Source organism: Lagopus leucura, unplaced genomic scaffold, assembly GCF_019238085.1.
Source record: "Lagopus leucura isolate 7727_CA_CO unplaced genomic scaffold, USGS_WTPT01 Super-Scaffold_100022, whole genome shotgun sequence".
Classification (NCBI taxonomy): Eukaryota; Metazoa; Chordata; class Aves; order Galliformes; family Phasianidae; genus Lagopus; species Lagopus leucura.
In genome coordinates this window covers 1,174,367-1,195,722 of record NW_024962275.1, presented here as the reverse complement: position 1 = coordinate 1,195,722, position 21,356 = coordinate 1,174,367, and the positions used below count along the sequence as shown (strand labels likewise).

Here is a 21,356-nt window from a genome sequence, read left to right as displayed (position 1 = left end):
CTGTGGTGATACTGGTGTTAGTTACTCCATGAGGTGCCTGCTGAACCCGGTGCACTGTGAGTGCATTTAGAGTGACTGCCAGTAGTACTGCAGCAGACTGAAAGATCCCGCTTAGTGATTCACAAAGCTTTGTTTTGCTCAAGATGCATCTGAAAAGCTTCCCAGATTAAACATCTGTCCCTTTAATGCCGAAGCAGTTGTGCAAATTGGAGGCCAGAAAGAACACAAAACAGATCTAATCTGGGCTGTTCTTTGGGACAAGGATGGTGTGTCTGCTTAGAAAGCAGTGGGTGAGCTACACCAGCCTAGGATAATTCTTAGAGCAGGAGGTCTTGGTGCCAAAAAATTGCAAGTGTGATTGGAATCCTGGAAAAAGCAATGATTTCTTATAAGTCTGTGTTGTACTGTCCATGGATGGCAGGTAAATTGAAAGTTGCCCTCCTGCTCCAGTTGCCGGAGGAGATGGTTCAATGCTTAAAGCCGGAGCGAGGCTAAGACACAAACATGGTCAAATGTTGTCTGAGCAGTTCATGACAAATTCTAAGCCATTAAGGAATGCGCGAAAGATGGGAAAGTTAGTGATAGTAAAAAGTGGAATTCTAGCAAATGGGTTATGGTAAGCATTAACCACAAAAGCCTGCCAAGCAAGTTGTGTCTCGGATGGGTGCTGCTGAACGAACTTTGAGGTGAGAATCGTTTGCTTCCAGCTTCTCAGAGTTGCCCACCTGTGTTCCCAGTGGCAGTGATTGCTGCTTACCTCCTTAGCACCTCCTGTGCAAGCTGGAAAATGTCACATAGTTTCTAAATACTGTTGACTTGTCTCCATGTGTTGTGAGAAACTATAGATGCATTTCTCCTCCATGAGTGTGCTTCCTCTGTCCTTGTGTGAGAGCATGGAGATGAGGATACCTTGTCTGCCCAGTGGGATGCAAACCACTTCTCAGCTGTGGGTTTTCTACTGCACCTACTGCAATGGGAAGTGGTCTGGAGCACCCTGACACAAAGAATGACTTCTGTGGGAAGGACCTGCAAAATGTGTGGGGGAGGAAGCAGTCATAGAAGGGCTGAGGTGAACTGCTTTTGAATGTGGCTGGGAAATTCCTGCCTTTCAGTTATTGTGTTATATTAATATGTGACGAAAGAAGGGGAGCTAGCTGTTGATTGTTCTGCTAGTTTTGTTGTGATGCAATCTGTAGGAAAAGGCAAATCTGTACTCATGGTCCTTTGTAGACCCTTTGGCATTTGGCTGAAGCCTTTGGCACAGTCTCCTCTAAAGGCAGTCGGGTGTGAGGGTCTGCTTGCTGCTGTTGATGGGATGGGAGGCACCCTCAGCACTCTTGCGGATGACCACCAAACTGCAGGTGTTACCTCTGGGCTGTTTTCTGGGTTGCAGTGAGGGCAGTGAGCATCAGAACTGTGTCTGCTCATGCACTTCTTTCTGCCACTGTAAGCCATGAGCTCCGGAAGACTTTCCAGGACTAGATCTAAATAAGAAAAAGTGAAGCGCGTCTTAGCCAGTGCTTTTCTTGTCTTCATAGCAGCTACAGTGCAGGAGTGTGGGCCTTGTCTGAGCCTTGCTTCTTAGGAAGGTGAGACCAGAAATGTTCCTTACTCTTTGCTGTCCAGGCTTTTGACACGGACCAACCTGCCCTGTATTAACTTTTGCATTTCTCATCAAGATGCAACATACTTTAAATAGCATCTGCATGACTGGCTCTTCTTTTTTTTTTTTTTCCTATGGAGGCTGATATACAAAGTACCTCAAGTGGCAGCTGTCACCAGTGAGGTGGCATTTTTCTTCACTGAGGCTGACAGCAGCTGTCCAGGAGAAGTATGAATGGAATGAGAATGACATCATGTTTATTCAGGAATGACATTCCCAGCCATGGATCAGTGTCAGCAATATTTTGATAAGTTTTAGAATGAGAAAACATTTCTTGAAATGTTCCCTGATTTATCCTTTGTAAAATACACAACACAAAAAATAATTGAAGAGATTGCAGCAGGACAAAGCAGGGCTTGCCTAGCATATGTTTCAATACACACTTTTATCGGTACTGGAGACAGTCTGTTGGCACTGGGGCTCACAGCATCTTTAACTCTTGTGAGCCCAACGAGTTTTCTGAGCCTGCTTTTCTCTCTGCTCCTCCTTGCCCTGGGCCTGTTTGTAGCTGGACACGGGACAGGTTTCTTAAATATATGTGGATTATTCAGTTCTGTGTGCAGTGTGATGACCGATGAGGATTCTTACAAGTGTTGGTTTATCCTGAAGCCTAACGAAATGTTTCAGGGAACTAAATGTACAGCACAGTGAATTTGAACACCTGAGTCCCACAGGCCTGGAGATCTGTTTGACTTTGTTGTATTACTTCTTGTGAACTCTCTCACCACTACGGTACAACTTGGCTACTGCCATGGTGACTCCTTCCCATCACCCAATGCCTGTTTTTAATGCCCAGGCTTTTAATCCCCTCCTTGCCAATGTGCACGCAGGCAGTGCTGCCCGCTGTCCCACCCCAGCTGCTCTCCCTGGTGGGTCTGAGCAGTGCTTGAGCACAGTGAGAGCAGATCCCCATCAGGTGGGTGCCAGGAGGAGCCTGGGTCTGCACCACAGCGGGAGCTGCTGCCAGCCTAGTTGTGGCTCTTTGGCATCCGCTGCCAGCTGGATCACGATCTGCTGCCACCGGGCTGCAGAGACAGTCCTGGCGTAGTGGCCTCTGGGGGCACTGACTTCCCATCGGTCAGGTGCTGCTGTGCATGCTGACAGATCACAGAGTCTGAATTTTCCTTCTGTCTGTGATATTTGGAGACCTGTGTGTATCTGTCTAGCGGGGCACAAAGTGCAGGGACGTGTGGTGGTGACCTCACTGCAATGAATGGTGCGGGGTGAGCTCAGCCAGCACCACAGCCCGGTGTGCAGGCTGGTGTTAACTTCGTAGCTCGTTGTGTACTTGTTCAGTTGTGGTTGCCCATTTGTTCTGCCTCCAGCCTTGGCTCTCTCATGGTATCATGTTCAGCAGAGTTATATTTAATTTGAGTTCAACAGAAGGGCTTATTTAAATATAAACCATGTGAGTGACAGCACACGGCTCGGTGTGTACGGAGATGCTGTGTGGCAGAAGGCTGCAGAGATGCCCTGCTGCCCTGCCCTGCCCTGCCCTGCCTGTCTGCAGCTCTCAGGGCTGTGAGGTCATTCTGGAGGTTTGCACGGTGCAGGGGGAGCTGTGCCAGCTGCTTCCCTTTGCATCCTGATTCTTCGTGGTATGCTGGTTGCTGCCATCAGGCTAGGAAGCAGTAGCTGGCAGCCCTGTGTCCCTGAACATGTGGGCAGATGAACTCTGCTATAATCTGGAAGGAGTACTGGTGGTGTAGTGTATCTCCTGGGTATCTCCCAAACCATCCTCCCCAGGAAGGTGTAAAGGTATTTTTTTATTTATTTGCAGCTATTGATCTGTTCCGACTGGTCTGGCCTCAGGAGAGGCGTGTGGCCATCAGCTGGGCTCTTCCGGCCAGGCTGCCTCGTGTCTGCTGGAGTGCCACTGCAGTACAGCTTGTGCAGGGGTTGGAAAAGAGCAAAGAAGGTGGGAAAAGGCTGCAGCTTTGTGGCTGCCGAGTAAGGACTGTGATCACTGCGTAAAGATGTGCTCCTCCAGATGGAGAACATCTTACACTGGGTACAGAGGAAGCAACCGCTTCATCTCTGCGAGCTGTCCGATTCTGGGAAACAGATTCCTTGGTTGATTGCTTTACAACCACATTCTAAACATTTTAAACAATTCATGCGTTTAAACTGTATGTTTCTCTCCCCCAGAACTTGCTACTCTGCAGTGTTCCACAGATCTTGTTTATAACACGTTCATCTAAAATTATCTCAGTGCACACAGCACCCTCCTATAGAACAGATGCTATGTAACCTGCAGTTCTGTTTTGATCTCAAATCAACGTGTTTAAGCTACTTGTGTGAATTATAAATTGAAACTAAAGTAAGAAAATGAAATTGTTGTGTTTTTTGCCGTGATGCTTCTGCAGTTCAATAGTTCTATTCATTTTAGAGTGCCTTTCTGGTGTGACACTCACAGTTGCTATTTCAGGTTTAACTATTTTTGTATTTAAGGAGTTTCTGGGTTATCTTAAAATAATCTCTAAAAATTAACCTTTCCCAACTACATTACTGAACTTTTCCTGAGGTCTACTGGATTTGTTTTTGCATCGCTTCTGAATTTAGATGAGATTTATATACAAGAGACATTTTCCTTTGTAATTAGCCTACTTGTGTGTCTTCGCGCATCTTGAAAGGATGGCTAAGTATCTCAGGAGATTATCACAGCATCCCGGGGCTGTTTCATATCTAAATCACTGGTTATCATCCTCAGATAATTATTCCTATTTATTTACTATTTATATTACAGTAATTCCTAAAGGAATCTCCCAGGTTGGGGCCCAGAGTGCTTGAGGCTGTAGGTGCATGAATGAAATATGCAGCTGCAAATACCCCCATGTTGCTCTAAGATTAAGGTTATGTTTTGCAGTGCCAGCAGGACTCTGAGTGTTCTTGTGACCCCTCTAGGCAGAGGAGGCTGAGGATGGTTGCAGGCTGGAACCCAGCATCTTTTTGCTTTTAGAAGGAGATTCAGGTTTCACATTCTGGGCAAGGCAGGCTGCTGCCAGGGATTTTACTGCTACTGTCTATGTGATGAAAAGTGGACTTCGTGATCTGGAGCTGCCTGGTTTGGTCCTGTACACATTCCTGGCTTTGCAGACCTATCAAGATGCAGTTTTATCCTCTTGTGGAGCCCTGCAAAAGCCCTCTGTTTTGACACTGGACTTTCATTTCTGAAGTCTGAAAATATTTCAGCGTCTTAAATTCTCTTGCTTTGGTGAGCTGGAGAGAAACTGATCTCTCTTCTCAGAACCTCCTGATCAGAATGGAGCTGGTGACTTTTTCACTGCCCCTCTAAAAATTTTCTGGACAAAAATGTTTCTTTCTGAGAATGCTTCACATATATTTCTGAGAATGAACAACTGAAGCTGGGATTGCTTCAGAACAGAAGCATCAGATCCACTTTCAGTGTCTCACCATAGGAAAGCTAGGAGTCACAAATGTGAGTGAGCCAATGGCAGCAGTAAGGAAACTTTGGACTGAGATTCCCCCAGGTTTGAGGTACTGTGAATTATTTGTCTCATCCTGGCCCTGCTGTGTCCCCGCACTGTCAGTTCTTCTCAGCCTGATGCTCCTTCTTGAGGTTTGAGAGAATTACATCTCCTTCCTCCTCACCCCTCCTGCTGCTCAGGACACAGCAGCTCTGTGCTGCAGTCTGGGCATTGGAAGGGACTCATGTGTGCAGCTCAGTGGGAACAGACTGGGGAAGAAGGTGGGTTAGGAGGAGAGGGGACATCTGCAATCCGTGGGGAATTAGAGAAGAAAGTAATGATGTTGTGGCCGGCGAGGTGGAACAACACAGGTACAAGGAGGCACCAACCTGGAGCCTGCTGCTGGCACAGCACGATGGTGCTGACAGGCAGAAAGGGGAAGGTGTCAGCCCTGCCAGGGCTCCCTGAATCCAGTAACATGAGGTGCCGGGCCACAGCCAGCTGTGGGCTCATTGTCCGTCCCCGGGGTGGACAGCTCTGCTCACCACGGCCCGGCCAGCCCCGACCTCTGGGCAGGAGGGGAGGCAGGTGGGGCCCTCACTGCTGCAGTGCGCTCGGCTGCAGCGCTGCTCTGTGGATGGAAGCGCAGGGCTTGGTGGGTGGAAGCGTGGCTGCGGCAGCGGTGCAGCAGGTTGAACAGAAAGCTGTGCCTGGCTGAGCAGGACGTGCGTTTTCCTGGTGGCCGTTGTTTAATTAGGCTGTTGTTGATGCTGACACTGTGTATTTTCTTTGCTCTATCTCCTTTCTTTCTTTATTATTTCCTACTTTGGTTTGATGTTGTTGGTATATAAAATTTAAAGAGCTCTAAATTTTTTTAAAGGCCCCTAAAGGGAACGGTGCGTTTTGTGTTAAAGTCATTACATGAACACCTGTGAACCGTTGAGTTTAATTGGGCTACAGCTGTTGGGGAGCGAGTGGGGATTTATTGGTTTGATCGGCTGTCTTCAGGCTGCGGTGCATTGTCAGGCACTGCCCTTCCAACTTGTCTCTTTAAACAGGAGCCACGTGTACACATCAGCTGGCTGTGGGCACTGTGGATCCCAGGGATGGGGCTGCCATGGCACAGTGATGGTGTGGTCGTGCGAGGGCACGGTGGCAGCCAGCAGGGAGCACAGGAGCTGCATCAGTGAGGGGACAGCAGCCAGCTGTGGGTGTGTGGGACCTGCTGGGTGCGGGGACATGACTGGGCAAGGGCGGAGCAGAGGAGGAGCGTGAAAACAAGGCCTGGTCTGGAACATCGCGTGTCTGCATGGTCAGCTCTGGAGGTCATGTGAAAAACAGCTCTATTAAGGATGCAGCCGGTTAGAAAGACAGCAATAAGCCTGGATGCAATCTCTCGCTAAGAAGATGGATCCCATGCACAAATAGTTGGTGCTTTTTTGCAGATTGCAAGGGCACGATATGCATATCAGAGGTGGAGAGGTAGGATGGGGAAACCTCCATCGTACCAATGGTGGAGACAGACTGCCCAGTCCTTCTGTGCCCCCCTCCTCACCCACGTGGGAGGCAATGGCTGGGACTGATGCTTACCTGGCTGCGTGCACCCTGGGGCCAGGAGCCTGCTGAGCTCTGCAGCATCTGGTGGGTGGCTGAGTGCTGTGCCCATCCGCTGCGTGTGAGAGCTGCCCGCCTCAGGTGAGCGCTGTAATGAGGCTGATCCTCTCTCTCTACCAATCGTCTGCAACTCACATCCTTGTGCAAACATCCAAACCCTCAGTGGGCTCCGTGGGACCCACTGCTGGTGTGCCCTGCCTCTATTGTTGTGAGTCCCTTCCCTACCAGTGTCTGGGAGGGATGTGGATGGAGATGTCTCTGCGCTGTGCCTCAGGGGAGGGGGGAGGGTAAGAAAATTCCTTTTGATTTTTTTTTTTTTCCTGTTGTTTTCACACCATTAGGAAATAATTAACCTCCTTAGTGAAAGCATGTCTCCTTTGCACCCGAGTAGGAAAACCTTAAAATATACATACAATACTTTTAACGCTAAGCTTAAATTATGCAGTTGCTGCATTTTGATGATAAATATGCAGATGAGAAGATTTCTGCCTCTTTTATCTTGTGATTCTAACTCTGTCTAAAAACAGATTGTCGCAGCCACCCTAATTCTGAGAAAAACAGCCTTTTGTGCATTGAAAAGCCAAAACAAGCAAGTCTGATGATCAGATCTTCTCTTCCTGGCTGGCATATGTCTGCCATGCTAGTGAAGGAATCACTTATCTTTTGTGGCGATGGCAGTTGGTGCCATCAATTCCTGTCAGCTGGGTAAAGGGATGGGAAGCCAAATTCACACACTGGTGATTAATTCTGGAAGCACATGAGAAGAAAGACATTGTGAATACCACTGGAAAACTCTGAAATTGCAGCGGAATGGGCAGAGTAGATACATTATGCCCAGGCTGCATTGGGTAATTCTTGTCTTTCTGCACCACAGGACAGCCCTGAGCAGGGATCCTCTCAGACCAACTGCTGATGGTAAATGTTCCTGCCAGGCCAACCTGAGCTGAGTGCGATGCAGGTGTTGAGGAAGGAAGGCTGCTGATCTCAGTCAGTAGCGTATCTCATCCTGTGCCTCTGCTTACTGCTTGCCTTTGGTTTTGCAGGTGACGCTTTCCTTAGAGGCCACAACTGCTTTGAGCACTTTGAGGATGGGTATGGCATTTAAGAAGTAGCCTGTTTTGTTCCTACCATTTATTTCTCCCCTGGTCTCTCTTGCTTATTCTCATATATACGTGCATGCAATCATTTTGTCTCCAAAACATAATTGCCTATTGCCCTGCCTGTTGCAAATGGGCTGCCCCATTGACCATTGTGCCCTTTACAGTGTTTGCTGAATACTCAAGGTCAGGAAACAAAGCTGTTGAGGGAGTCGGGCTAGCCTCTCAGCTACAAGAGACAACAAAACCTTGTGCTTGCCTAGCAATCCAGAGCTTGTATCTGCCAAGCAGCTCTTGAGCTTTGGTTAAAAATAAAGAAAGAGGACTCTAGGGTTCACCTCTCCAGGCAGTGGCTGGGAACAAGCTGCTGCTGCCCCTGAGCGTGACTGAGCTGCACTGCGTGAGGCATCGGCATCTTTTTGCTCTCCTCATTTCTGAAATAGTCATCATGAAAGCATCTATTTCTCCTAAGTTTTGTCTTTTTTTCTGACTTTGCTGAGGGTCATTACCTCCCAAATACATATTCTGAAACTTGATTTATTGAACATGGCAGAAAGCCCATGGAAGCGGTTTCTGTTCAGATGCTGTGGTTTTGTGCTTTTGAGTCTTTCTGAACTTCATAGCATCCTCTCTGGTGCTGCTAATGACAAGCAAGAGCCAGTTGCTGTGTCCATCGTCAGCCGTTTGCCTTTTGCTGAGCAAACTCCAGGTACACGTTTGGGCTCCTCTCAGGCCGTCCGCTGGCACCGGTGCTGTGCTGTGAGCAATGGCAGAGCAGGGAGAGAGCCTGTTGCTTGGCTAGATCCTCCTCCTTGCCCTTCACTGCATGTCTCTGACAGACTGTAAATGAGGGTAAGAAATTTGGCAAAGCGTAATTAATAATGCTGAGCAGATCTGGAGTTTTGTAGTCCTGGCTCCCGGTCACCTCCCCACACTGCTGCGCAGCCCAGTGCATTTCTCTGGACACCTGTCAGATCAGTGCTGAAAACACTGCTTCAAACCTTACATTTAATCAGGCAGTCAGTGGAGACGCTACAGAGTTTGGATATAACAGAATTTACATAGAAGATGGCCTCTGGTGGAAGTTAATTGGCCCTGCATTACCTCTGCAGAAACCCCCCACTGTAAAATAGCAGTTTGCAAGGGAGCAGCATTAAATCAAAGAGCTGTGGAAAGAAATCGCGCTGTCTGCGAGGATTGTGAAACTTTGTTCCCAGACAGTGTAACTTCTCGTTTGACCTGTGCATATCCCACAGTCAAACATGAAGGGCTTTGGACTCTAATACCATCTGTGGGAATGTGATCCCTTGGCTAGTTTGCAGCTGTTCAGCACTCTCTCAAGATACACTGGAATTTCTAAGTTCAATTGTATAAGGCAGTGAAAATAAGTGTGGAGGGTTTTAATATCGATCTATGAAGATTATGATGTTCATAGGCAAATAAACACTTTTGTGTTATGTTTTCTTGCACAAAGGGCACAGCATAACACTTTTCTTTTAGACTGTGGAAAGCTGTAGTGAGAAAGAACAGAAGGCAAGTCCCCATGGCAGCACGGCGTGCGTCTGCACACACATGTCTGTCAGTCTTCTGCAGATGGTTGCAGACGCTCTGAAAGCAAAGTGGTTGTTGAGCTGTGCATATGGGAGAGTTCTTACAGTCATACAGATGCAGCCCGTGGAAAGCAATGGGCCCTCAAAGCTTGGGCTGCACAATCCATGCAGCCTCACACCTAAAAGTGTGTTTTCTGATCTTTGAAGACCCTCCCTGCCATTTTAGGCCCTTGGGTAAGGAGGGTGAGTCAGCCACATTAGGGTCCTATTCATCCCATTTCTTTGTGCTTAAGCAGACAGTAGCCACTGGAACTGCACAGCCCATCTCTGCACTATCTCAATAGCACTGCTTATTTCTCTGTCTCTTTAAAACCTGTGTAAAACTGAACCTGCTGGAGCTGTGCATTAGTTTCCTTCAGAGTCCATAAGCGGTTCCTTTCCCAAGAAGCCCAGCACCTCACTGCTCTGGACAATACAGAGTAGAACTGTAGGAGATTCTGTAGAGAATCTGCCATTTTTAATGTTTTTCTTGTTCTTCCTTCATATAAGAGATCTGCCCAAAGAGCAGTGGTCACAGAGGCCTGTTTCCCTGGGGGTCCGTGAACAGTAATTCCTCTTCTTAGCACCCTGATCTGGTATCTCCTCCTCTGTGTCATGAGTCCAGCATGTTTAGCATATTACACATTCTGTTTGAATTGAATTGGTATTTCTGCAGCTGTATCATGTGATCACCAACATTAAAATGGTTGTTCCAGGATTAATAGTTCTTTCTCTACTTTTTGGACTGTAGCTTCCTTTTGCAGGAGGGGCAGGAAATCACATCCTGTGCTTTACACTCAGCCTTGGCTTTTACCCAGAGGAGAGCAGGATTTAGTGCTGCTGATGCCTGCATCTTGCTCAGATTGTTCATAGTGACGGGAGATGAGCTGTCGTGCAGGAGAGCGGGGAGTCCCTGAGACCCCAGGAGCTGAGGCGTTCTGACTGAGCCCTGCTGACTTCAGGCTGTGGCTTTCGGAGCAGGGACGGCATTTCCTAAATACGAGTGTGGAGTGCAGCCAGTTTGTCCACAGCTGGGGCATGGCGGTCCCGGGGCCCCATCCAGGCAGAAGGGTGTGGGTTTGGGAACGCTGCCCAACCGCCGGCTGTGCCCACAGCTCCCAGCAGCCACTGTGCAGGGTTTCTGGGTGGCAGATTCGCAGGCAGTGGGGCTGCCCATCAGACTGGGCTATAGATACATCAGCATCCTTCTGACACTAAGTCTGACATATGTTCATGTCTCTTTGGCCTCCAAAGCTGAAACAGAACTGAAGAGGCTCCTCTTGTTTATTGCTCAAGAGACTGCAAGCATTTCTTCACTCTTACCATTGCTGCTTGTCACTTAGCAAGGCGCTGCAGGCTCTCCCTGGCAAGCATCAGACACAGACTCTCCCCTCCTGCAGCCCATGGTGTCTACACAGCACAGTTCTGCCCTTCCATGTGGCTGTTCCCAGCCACAGTTCTCTGTTTCTCAGAACCTGCTGCTGACATGAGCAGAGGGCTTTATGGGTCAGTGGAGCAGCAAGAAGCCAAGCCTTGCCCCCAGTGCTTTGGCTACTGAGCGGACCTGTCTCTCTGCAACCTCAGTGGATGGTTTCAAAAGTCTTTGCTGGTTTTCCAGATTTAAATCTCTTTGACTTCCAGATTTTGACCACGGATCCCACTGCAGCACGGCTGCCAAGCGCTGTCTTTGCCACGGGCTGCATTGGATGTGGCCCTTCAGCAGTTTCCTTGGAAGCGGGATAGCCACAAAGCTGAGAAACGTGAAAACCAGAGAACTTAGTGAGATCATGTAAGGAACTGCAGCGCAAGGCTGTCTGCCCTCTGCAAAACAGAGCGGGGCACGCAGTGCTACAAGTGGATGGCGTTTGGATGCTGGTGCGCACTCTTAGATTAACCTGATAAGATGCAACAGGGTAGAGAGGAAATGAAAGATTTTGTACAAACTATAGGGGCAACATATGGCAGATTGGAGATGGGGAGACCTTGGAGAGCAGTTTGTGGCCACAAAGATACTCAGTCTGTTTTACAGCACAGCTGCTCTGAACAAAAGAGCCTGTCTAGATCGCTCTCGTGTTAGCTAATGCTGGTGACAGGAAGTTTGGAAAATGTCTGAAATATTGCTCGTTAAATGGGCAAATGCAGCACTCAGGTTTGAAACATACTGATCAAATGTGTTGGTCATAACGGCCATGGTTATGAGATGTGTCAACAATTTAACAGAGTGGGTGCGAAAGCAGGGAGAAGTGGGACCAGAAGAGCAGAGCAAGCAGTGTGTTGCTGCTTAGGGCTGCACGCTTCCCTTGCAGAAGAAATTTGTCCAGCTTGTGCAAATGAAATTAAAAAGGCAGAGCAGAGACGGTATGTGGTTGAGCCACCCAAATGGACTTCTGAGTGCCCCAGTTTGGGTTTTTTGCAGAGAGTCAATGAAAATGTCCTTTTTCTGGAGCTAAGTTCGCAGCTGCAAGCAGCAGATGGCTACGTGAGTCTCATGGGCAGGGAACACCCTGACTTTGGTGATCAACAGATCTAATGAGTGAATGTGGTTCAGAACTGATGGTGCAAAATTTCTCAATAAATCACGTGGAAGTGTAATCTGGGAAATAATATTGAGAGTTCTTCTGATGAATGGCTCTGCAGGTACACAAGCAGGGATCAGCAGGATCTCTGTTTTTATAGATTAGGCTGGATTTGCAGAGGGGCATGAAGGAATACCATCAATCAGGCAAATATTTTCAATAATGCCTGTGAGTTTATTATTCTTCTTTGGCGTTCTTAAAATAACCGCGGATGGGAGGAATATTTGAGTCTGAGTTACACAGCAACTGCTGCTGCTTTGAGTACAGGGAGCAGCCCTGCTGTAGGGGGGGCAGTGAGCTTCTGAAACTGGCCTACAAAGGAAGATAGTTTTGATGGACTCTTTGTGACAGGTGTACGGTAAGTTCACTGCCTGGAGTTGGTCTTGCCCTGCTCAGCAGCACGGTGAAGTCTCTTGGACGCCAAACAAAAGCCTGTCTGTTTCCCATTCTTCTTGAAGTAAGGGATGATTCCCCTTCCAGCTGAACAGTAAGAGCAGAGCTTTCTGTACAGTTGCTGTCACATTGCTGCCTGTGTATTTCTGCAGGCGCATAGCGATTCTGAGCATTCAGTCTCTGGGTGTGGAGGCGGGAGCTCCTTCGGCAGCGCTGTTGAAATTTAGGCTCCCCGAGACCCATTTGTTTCAGAAGCTGCGCATACAGCAACGCCCACCGCTGCGACTCCAGCGCCTGGAAAGGACTCCTGCTCAGAAAAATTACCGGCACGTAATGAGTGGGGACTGCCTTAGCCGGGCCGGCTTTGATCTTTGCTCAAGAACTGGTTTAGGATAATAACGGGCTGACATAAAATACAAATGGCCACTTCGCGAGACAAAGATGATTGCTTGTGTAGGGCTTTGGCTACTGTGCAATTCATTCCTTTTCACAGACATGCAGCTAATATCTAAGAGTCATTTGCAAGATATTTCTGATCTACATAGTGGCCCCACCTTTCCTGCAGCTGCCACTGGAAAGCCAGGTCGGCTGGGGGCTTACAGTGATAGCAATGAATAATACATGATCTGCAATCTGGGCTCCCTTTGCCGTGCTGTTTGCAGGCCGCATCTTTTTCTGCCTTAAGCAATGGCTGTTTCGGTGGCTGTGCTGGAATGTGGTTGTGTTCCTCCTGCGGTAACGGTGCCGGGGATGGCCGGAGCCGCGGGTGGGTTCCTGGGGATGGATTATGGCTGTTGGAAGTGCTCTGTGCTGCTCATCCTCGTGCAGTGTGGTGGTGGGACAGAAATACACGAAGGAACTGAACTTGGTAGAGGAGCAAGCTGTGTTTCTCTGTGTTTGTTTTTTTTTCTTTTTTTTTCCAATCCTGTTGGCTTTTGGCTCTCTCGATTTCACGGCTCTCGGACAACCCGTTACAGTCCGTAGCGTCTCGTTTGGGCTGTGAGTTTGCCATCTAGCGGCTGCTGTGTTTGTCAGGGAGCTCCGGCCGGCCCACGGCCTCCGGGCTGTGCTGTGCGGGATGGAGATGTGCTGGGCTGTGCTGTGCGGGGTGGGGATGTGCTGGGCTGTGCTGTGCGGTGCTCGGAACAGCTCTGGCATTCTGAGCATTGTCCTGCCATGGAGCGTGAGTGCTTCGATGGGAGCAGGGAGGAGCAGATGTGCAAAAAGCAGATAGACGTGTGATGAGAAAGCATTGCAGTAGCTTCCTCTGCCTCCTGCTCCACACTGGTTTGGCAAAAGCAGACTTGGTTGTGTTTGCTGTGCTGGGTACCAGGAGAAATGATGTGCTGCTCCATGCATGCCTGCTCTGTGCCTTTCTCCTCCATGATCTCATGTATGAATCAAAGCTTGCCTACAGGTGGTGATCGAACCCCAAAGGCTTATCACTTACCGAGCAACTGTCTGCAATTATTTGTTTGTCCTCAGTAGCCAGCTTAGTTAGTTATTGATATCTCATGTTTGGCTCCCCATGTTATAATGAAAAGGAAGAGATAAAAGCCCTGTTTCTGCTTGAAGTGCCAAATTAGCTAAGGATAGTGACACTGCTACTGTTTTCTCATGTGCTCAGATAGAGACGCACACTATTGCTCCTTATAGGCAGGGGTAGCTTGTTACCTGGGACAAGGCTGCCTGTACTGCATGAACTGCAAGCCAGAAGCATGTGAAATATTTACTAGGCAGTTAAAGTAGTGGAGATGCTGCCTTGCCAGATCAGATGTCACACCAGGAGTCAGCGTGAAGGAAGCAATTCCTCCAGGGTAGCTGTGATGGAGCCTTAAGCAATCAGCAAGGCCAACGGTTGGCTTTCAGGAGGCACTTCCTGAAGCATTTGTAAAACCTCCTGGAAGAGTTAGTGCCATTCTCTGATCTGGGGCTGCATGAGAGTGAGTTCAGCGGTACCTCTGGATGTGGCGATGTCGGCCAGGAGCAGCTGTTGGCAAAGAGCAGTGAATGTGCACAAGTGGCACTCACCTACCTCAGCATCTCCTGGGAGGCGGTGGGACTGGGCCCTTCCTCCTGCTTTTCAGTAGCCATTGTGCTTTAGAGGGTGAGAAAAGATTCAGCCAAGGCCCTGAACCGCCAGTTAACCCGTTGCACTGGACAGTAGGAGGGCACTTCAGGTGCTCCCTGAGTCTCTGTCATGGGTGGCTGGATGAGAGCTGTTTGTAGATGGAGGGGGAACTTGCTGATCTCCAGTGCACAGCAGGATATAGATTTTTGGCAATATATTAGATGCCTGTTCTTTTTAGTAGCAACATTAAGGCAAATATCCTTGAGACAGTAAATTGGACCATGTGCTTCCCTTTCTTTGCCTTCCTCTGCAGCAAAAAGAAACAGCTGTTGAAATATTTTTAGTTATAATCTAGTGGGTATGAAAAAACCCATGTGCCTGTGCCTGTCTTTATGGCTGTGCCTACAGCCAGACCACCAGCGCTGGGAGCCCATCGGGCAGCAGGAGGTGGAGGGATGGTGCCCAGGCACCTTTGGCTCTCAGGCAGCAGTAGGGGTGGCTCAGGAGGAGCTGCCTGCAGCTTCCAAGGCAGCAGAGACATGACTGTGGCTGCCACTACTGGGCCTGGGCAGGTGGTGGGATGGGGGCTCCTTAGCACCTATGCCTGCTGCTTCCCTACCCGGCCACTGCAGCTCTGCAGGGCCCCATCGTGCCTTCTGCTTGCACAGGTTTTTAGTTAGTTTTCAGGGTCCAGCTGCAAATCGCAGTTTATAACCTCCAGGGATTTTTTTTTTTTTCTTTGTATGTATGTGTGTTAAATTGTTGTAAAATGATGTCCACAGATACTCTGAGCAGACCACAGCATTCTGATGGAAGCCAGGGCTTGAATCAAAACCACCTCATTTTCCCCCCAAACCCTGCATCTCGTTAGATTTGCCTGGATCCCATTAGAAATGTGTTAATCGGAGAAGAATGACACACATCTCTGCTCTGAGGTACGTATAAATTTGGTGTGACACTGAAGGAGACCTTGAAGGTGGGACGCCTGCACTGCTGCTGCCAGTATGTGGCTGTGAGTCCCTCCTTAACTCCAGCGCTGATGATGTCCTCCTCCCATGGTTCCCATAATTTTCTTGTCCTGAGGCTGTCCCTGTAGCAGGCATTCAGTTTTTTTTATTGGCTTCATGATGTGAAAGCAATAGTTGAGCTTACTCTCCTCACAGAGCAATAACTTTATTTTTTCCCCTGGCAAGAGGAAGAGTGATAATGGAAAGAAGTTTTGTGATCTCTTCCTGAAGTATGGTACGGTCACACGGCGAGGACTGTTTTGCATAGGAGGCATCAGCAGGTGGTACAATTGCGTGCAGTATGCGCGACATTTCCTTACGGATATGAGAACTGTCAGCCTGGGGAGGAGTTGGCTCCGCATGGCCCGGGAGGTCGAGGTCAGCGCTCTCCTTGGCCACATTCCCAGGGCAGAGCTTGTGGGACCCCGGCACCCAGGGCAGCCTGCGCTGACGGGAAGAGGCTCGCGGGTGTCCTGTGGGTACGTGACTAAGCGCTGTGGTATTTGGTGGGGCTTTACTTCCAGATGTTGAGAGAAACGGAGTTTGGTGCAATTTAAGCTCTCATTTTAGAAAATATATTTCTAATCTTTGTGGTTACGTGAGAACTCTCTAAAACATGAAATGAATGCAGCCTGCTGGCTCAGAGACCAGAAAGCAAAGGAGGAGAAGTGGAAGCGTCTCTGCGCTGTGCTGGGGAGCGCTGCGGTTCGTTGGGGCAGAGAGCGGATGGTGGGAGGGCGGCGGGGGCTGCGTGCTGCCCTGCTCACTGCAGGGCTCAGGGCTTGGTGCTCCTCTCTGATAGATCCTGCTGTCTGAGCACAGCCCCGATGCTGTGGCAGCTGCAGCCCTGGGAGGACCATTCTGGGGTGCAGCGCTGCAGCAGCCATTTAAGATGTACTTTACAGATTCATCAACTTGTGCTTTAATTCTTGGTGCTCACAGCTTTAAGTTTTAAAACTCTGCTACTTTATAATCTCCACTTCTGAGATCCCTATTATTCCCGTTGTGCAATTACTGTGGATCAGAGTTGAATTTATTTTTACCCTCTTGTTTTTCCCTTTGCTGCAATGCCTCTGGGAGTGAATTCTGGGAAGAATCTGCTTTGGTTTTAAGCTGTGTGGTGCCGCCTCCTCTCCCATTATCACTCCCTGCTTTCAATGGCCCCATTGTGCTATCGGTGCCTGCACTTTGCCTGGTTTCAAGCATGGGGAAGAAGTTGCTCCATCCCGATGCTTCCTCCCTTTGCTCAGCAGTGCTCTCCTGCCCTGGCTGCACATGCAGGGCAGGTGGAGCGGCCACGGGGAGGATTTGTGGTGTCAGTGCATTGCACATGGGATTTCTTTCAGGGCTGTTTTCTTGTGAAACCGTTGGCTTCTGCCACTGCTTGAGGAAGGATACAAAAAACATTCTGGTGATGCAAAAAATGTTGTAAAATAGAATTATTTTTATGTAATTACTTTCTGACTGCATCAAACCCTGTCCGTTGTGCATTTCTCAGGCTTTATTGAATCTCAGTCAATTTCCTTCAGCTTTGTCTCATTTCTCTTCAAAGTTGTCTCATCTCAGCTCCGTGATATTTGTGTTGCTGTCCTTTCTGCAGACCTGCATCCGTGCTTCAACCCTGGTGAGAGATTGCTGGCCCCACACTGGAGGTGTCCATGGCTGCTGCACACCTGGCTGCTGTCCCACGCAGTCCCTGTGCAGGCTGACAGCACGAGGCAGCTGCTCTCCTGTGCTGTCCCCAGGAGCGCAGCCCTTTTCTCTGCGTCCCGTTGTTTCCCGAAGGATTAAAATGCCCCCGGCCCAACTGCCTGCCCTGCTGACATTTCCCCCAGGTCTTTTCCCTTTCCTCTCCCCTTTTTGCCCAGCGCTCAGTCCTTTCTTTGGCTGCTGGGCCCCACGGGCACACTGTTAGCAGTGTGGGGCTGCGGGGGGTTTGTGCGGCGCAGTGCGTTCACCTCTGAGGAATATTTTGGATCCCAACGTGAGCACCTGGCTAATGAGCTGTGGTTCCAGTGCTCGCTGCAGAAGTGTTGCAAACATAATGGGGACAATATTTGCTTAAAATTTGTTTTGAACATTTATGGCATTTTTTTCTTAGTTTGCTCAGTGTTTTTTTTTCCCCTGCATCTTATTTATTTTGGACTGTGAAACTATTCTAGTTATTTCCCTCTTTTTTTTTTTGTTTTGAATAAATTTCCCTTTACTGTTCTGCAGACAGAATGACACTACGGGCTGTCATCTTTACTTCCTGGACATATTGTATTATTAATGCTTTTTAAAACTTCTTCTTTTTATCAGTTCTATGATTAGAAAAGCTTGGTTTTTGAGTCTACAGCCTCCCTTCAGAAACAGGGTGTTAATTGCCTGTGACCCGTGTGCACGGTGTGGAAATGGAGCGTGGGGTTGGCTGGGGAGTTCCCAGGTGGTGCAGGAACCCGGCCCTGCTCAGCACTGCCTGACTCTGCCCGACTCCCCGGGAAGGTTTCCCCCCTGCTGCCCCGAGGCAGTGCTGCTGTCAGCCAGGTCTGTGCCCCGCGCCCAAGCGGCAGCTCCTGTCCCCCTGACTGCTCTCACAGAGCGGTTCTCAGCCTGGCCCATGTGATGGGTGAATCCAGGTCAGAGAGCATGGTCCCCTCACATCTGCTCGGTGCTTGCTGCTGACATTTTCATTCAGCCTGTCGGTACTGGGCAGCGATGGAGGTCTATGAAGGGGGGACAGAAACATCTTTCTGCTGGGCAGGACAATGGCAGGACCTCCCAGTAACTGCAGCTGTGTCGGGGCTCTGAATACAACAGGCCACTCTTGGCAGTGCTACTGAGGTCTGGCTCTTGGAAAGCAGCGCTGTGATTCAGCTGTCACTCAGCTCCCAGCAAAGGCAGCTTTGAAAAGGCGCCTCTGCTGCTCTCCTGGAGTAGCAAATATTTCCTAGGCCTCTGCTGCTGAATGGGAGAGATTGCCATTGTCCTCCGTCCCCTCTCAGGCTTGCTGGGCTTGCTATAAATGGGCCTTTTGCAAGGGAACAATAAGCTCAGCGAAGGGTCCAGGTTGCACATGTCTGAGCAGTGAGAACACTCGAGCACTTTTTCATTGGCTCCTGAGATGTGAAAAGCTGGGCAGCGAGAGCAGGTTTATTTTCCAGCCACAGCTGTGGGTTTGTTTTCTCTCTCAGGTTGCGCTGCGCTGGGTGTACATCTGCGCGTTTCAGCTCATTTCCTAGAAAATGTCTTCACCTCAGCGTTTCCTTTGGCCTCAGAAATCCGTTTCCTGCTGTACTCAGGGCTGTGTGATGTGTTCGCAGCAGAACCGCAGCCAGGTGGGACCGCCTGCTTTCGCATCTCTGCTGTGACAAACTTGGGCTCGGCTTTGGTAGAGTAGCCCCAAACTCGCATTGCTTTGTGGCTTTGTGGAAAACCACATGCACCTCTCTGATTCAAACCCGACTGAAAAGCCATGCATGGCTCGGGCTGAGGCTCACAGTGATTCTGGGGTTAATTCAGGCTGAAGATGATGTTCCTCAGCAATCTGAATGGAGGCAAAAGGTAAAATTTTCTGCCTGAACCACTGCAGCTGCAGAACATTTTCTGTTTTTTCTTTGACCTTGTCATGAAACTTCCAGCATCACAGAATTAGATGCTGCATTTTGGGTATGACTGTTATTATTCCTGTTCTCCTCCAGAAAATGAGCCATAGTGATCTTTGGGTCACTTTTAAACATCAGTGTAAGTTATTAAACCCCAGCCTGATCCCAAGTGTAGAATAATGTATTCACTTCCTCAACCTCTAACCTGTAACTCACTTTCTAGGGGGTCTTTTAGCAGTGATCTGTGTAGAAATGATGCAAGACCAAGGATCAGCATTCAGGGACTTGGAGCCTTCTTGCTCCCATGAGGGCAGCTGACATTGTTTGCTTTGTTTTCCTGACACTGCATGGATAGAGAAGGGGGCACTGCTCAATGTATGTGATCTCTGCTTCCATACGCTACAAATTAATGCTGGCTTTTATTTTAAAATGCTATCAGAAAAATGCTATTGGAAAAAAACAATTATTTGTTCTTTTCAGATATTCTGTGGTCTGATTTTCCTCCCGTGCTGGTGTTACTCTGCTGCAATTTGCATCGGAGCTTTTCCTGATTTAGGCTTGAGTGGAAGGAGAACCAACAGCAGCCAGGCTGCAGGTCCAGGAGCTCTGTGCTGTGGCTCGTCCTCCAAATGCCAGTGAGGAAAATCTCTTTGGAAGTTTCTGCCTTGCTCATCCCATTTACTGAAACCAAATTTCAAGAAGCTAATCGGGCAGAGAGTGCAAAGGATGAAACATTAGAAATCAAATTAATGAAGCTGAATCACCAATTTGTGACCTAGAAGACTATTAGGAGTAGTCAGAATTAATTAACTCCTCTTTGCAATGCTTCAGAGGGAGGCAGCTAGCCAGGCGTGGGGACCCGAAGGACACGGATGGGATCTGACTACCTGGAGCTGCACAGAAATGCAGCGTGCTGCTCCTGGGCCCCAGATGAACTCCAGGGGTGACCGGGAAGCGCAGTCAGGAGGAGCAGAATGGAGAGCTGCCATCGTCCCTTCCTGCGTCCTGCTGCTTCATGCTTATTCAGTGACACGCAGAGAAGCTGTGAAAGGGCTGCCATGCAATCCTGCCGTCCAGCACAAGAGAAGCTGCACAGCTCCCAGTGGGCAGAGTGGACGTGCCGTGTTTGTGGCTTGGCAGCCTGGAGCTGGGTGCCAGCATCAGCCCTGCAGTGGGACGGGACATCAGCACACAGCAGAGCAGCCTCCCGTGGTCCCAGAGGGCTGGCAGCCACCAGCCAGAGGTGTGGGAATGGTGACACAGTGCCCTGCTGATATGCTGCTGATTTAATCAGAAGTAGGACTGAGCCTAATGCTTTCAGGGTAAGGTGGTCCATGGATCAAGCTGCGGATTCTTTCCTTTCAAAGGTGGGAGTTTTAGACAGCTCTGGCTGATCATTGCCGAAATAAGTTGGTTGTTTGCACTACTCAGTGATATGAAATCAACTTATCAGTTGAAGTGAACGTGAGAGGCAGTACCCAACTGAGTAATTCTGGAGAACTTTAAAGATGAGTGTTTTCCTCACTGATCTTTTGGGGGCAAATATGGAAGGAAGAAGATATCACCTTTTTTTTTTTTTTTTCACTAGCCTGAACTGCGGTGTTTTTTGAATTGATAAACTCCTTTGTGTGCTAAACAGCCCATGGGAGAAAGGAGGGAAGGAAAGATTGGTGGAGACGTGGCTCCAGGTCCTTGAATAATGCATTGTTCAGTAAATTGACTGTCCGACCTGGAAACAGTGCACTGTGTGTGATCAACATCGACATTGCTGGCTGGACAGCTTACAAAGAAGCATTTTGGAATTAATTTGATGATTATGAAAATGTCTTAGATCCTTTGCTGAAGGCTAAATAAACACAATTAAAATATTCTTAGTTTTCACTGCGCTTTGTTCAGTTCATTAAGTGTAACTAGAGCTTCCAGTTATCTGCATTTAGTTTTTCAAAAAATTGGAGGGTATTTTTAGAGCAATGTAAAGCTTATTGCTAATTACACCTGGGGGGAAATCTCATTAGGTATTCATTTGCTTTCAGAGTTTAAAACAATTCTAATGAGCTGCATTAGTTGTGATAACACTGACTGACTCTCCCTTGTCTGCTCCCCCTGGCCTGTCTGGAGCAAACAAAGCTGCTCTGGGGCCGGCAGCTCTGCGAATGTGACCTTGGTGCTCTTTAGGTGGGGGAAGCGCAGTGCCGAGGCCGAGCAGAGGCTTGGAAGCACAGCGCTGCGGTGCTGCTGCCGCTGCTGCCCTGGCATCGTGGGTTTGGCCAGGCCCTGAGAGGCCACGCGAGCACCTGTGGCCGGGCCAAGCCAGGGGGGTGCAGCTGGGGCTGC

General features: G+C 48.9%; 1 long non-coding RNA gene across 2 annotated transcripts; it reads left to right on the top strand.

The window, feature by feature from the left end:
- Positions 1–15,770: 15,770 nt before the first annotated feature.
- Positions 15,771–20,891, top strand: LOC122184258. Of its 2 annotated transcripts, none has more exons than XR_006180515.1 (3): positions 15,771–15,917; positions 18,612–18,755; positions 19,503–20,891. It is a non-coding gene; the product is annotated as an uncharacterized LOC122184258 (long non-coding RNA). The 2 variants fall into 2 exon arrangements; XR_006180516.1 differs by lacking the exon at positions 15,771–15,917 and adding an exon at positions 15,938–16,143.
- Positions 20,892–21,356: the final 465 nt, after the last annotated feature.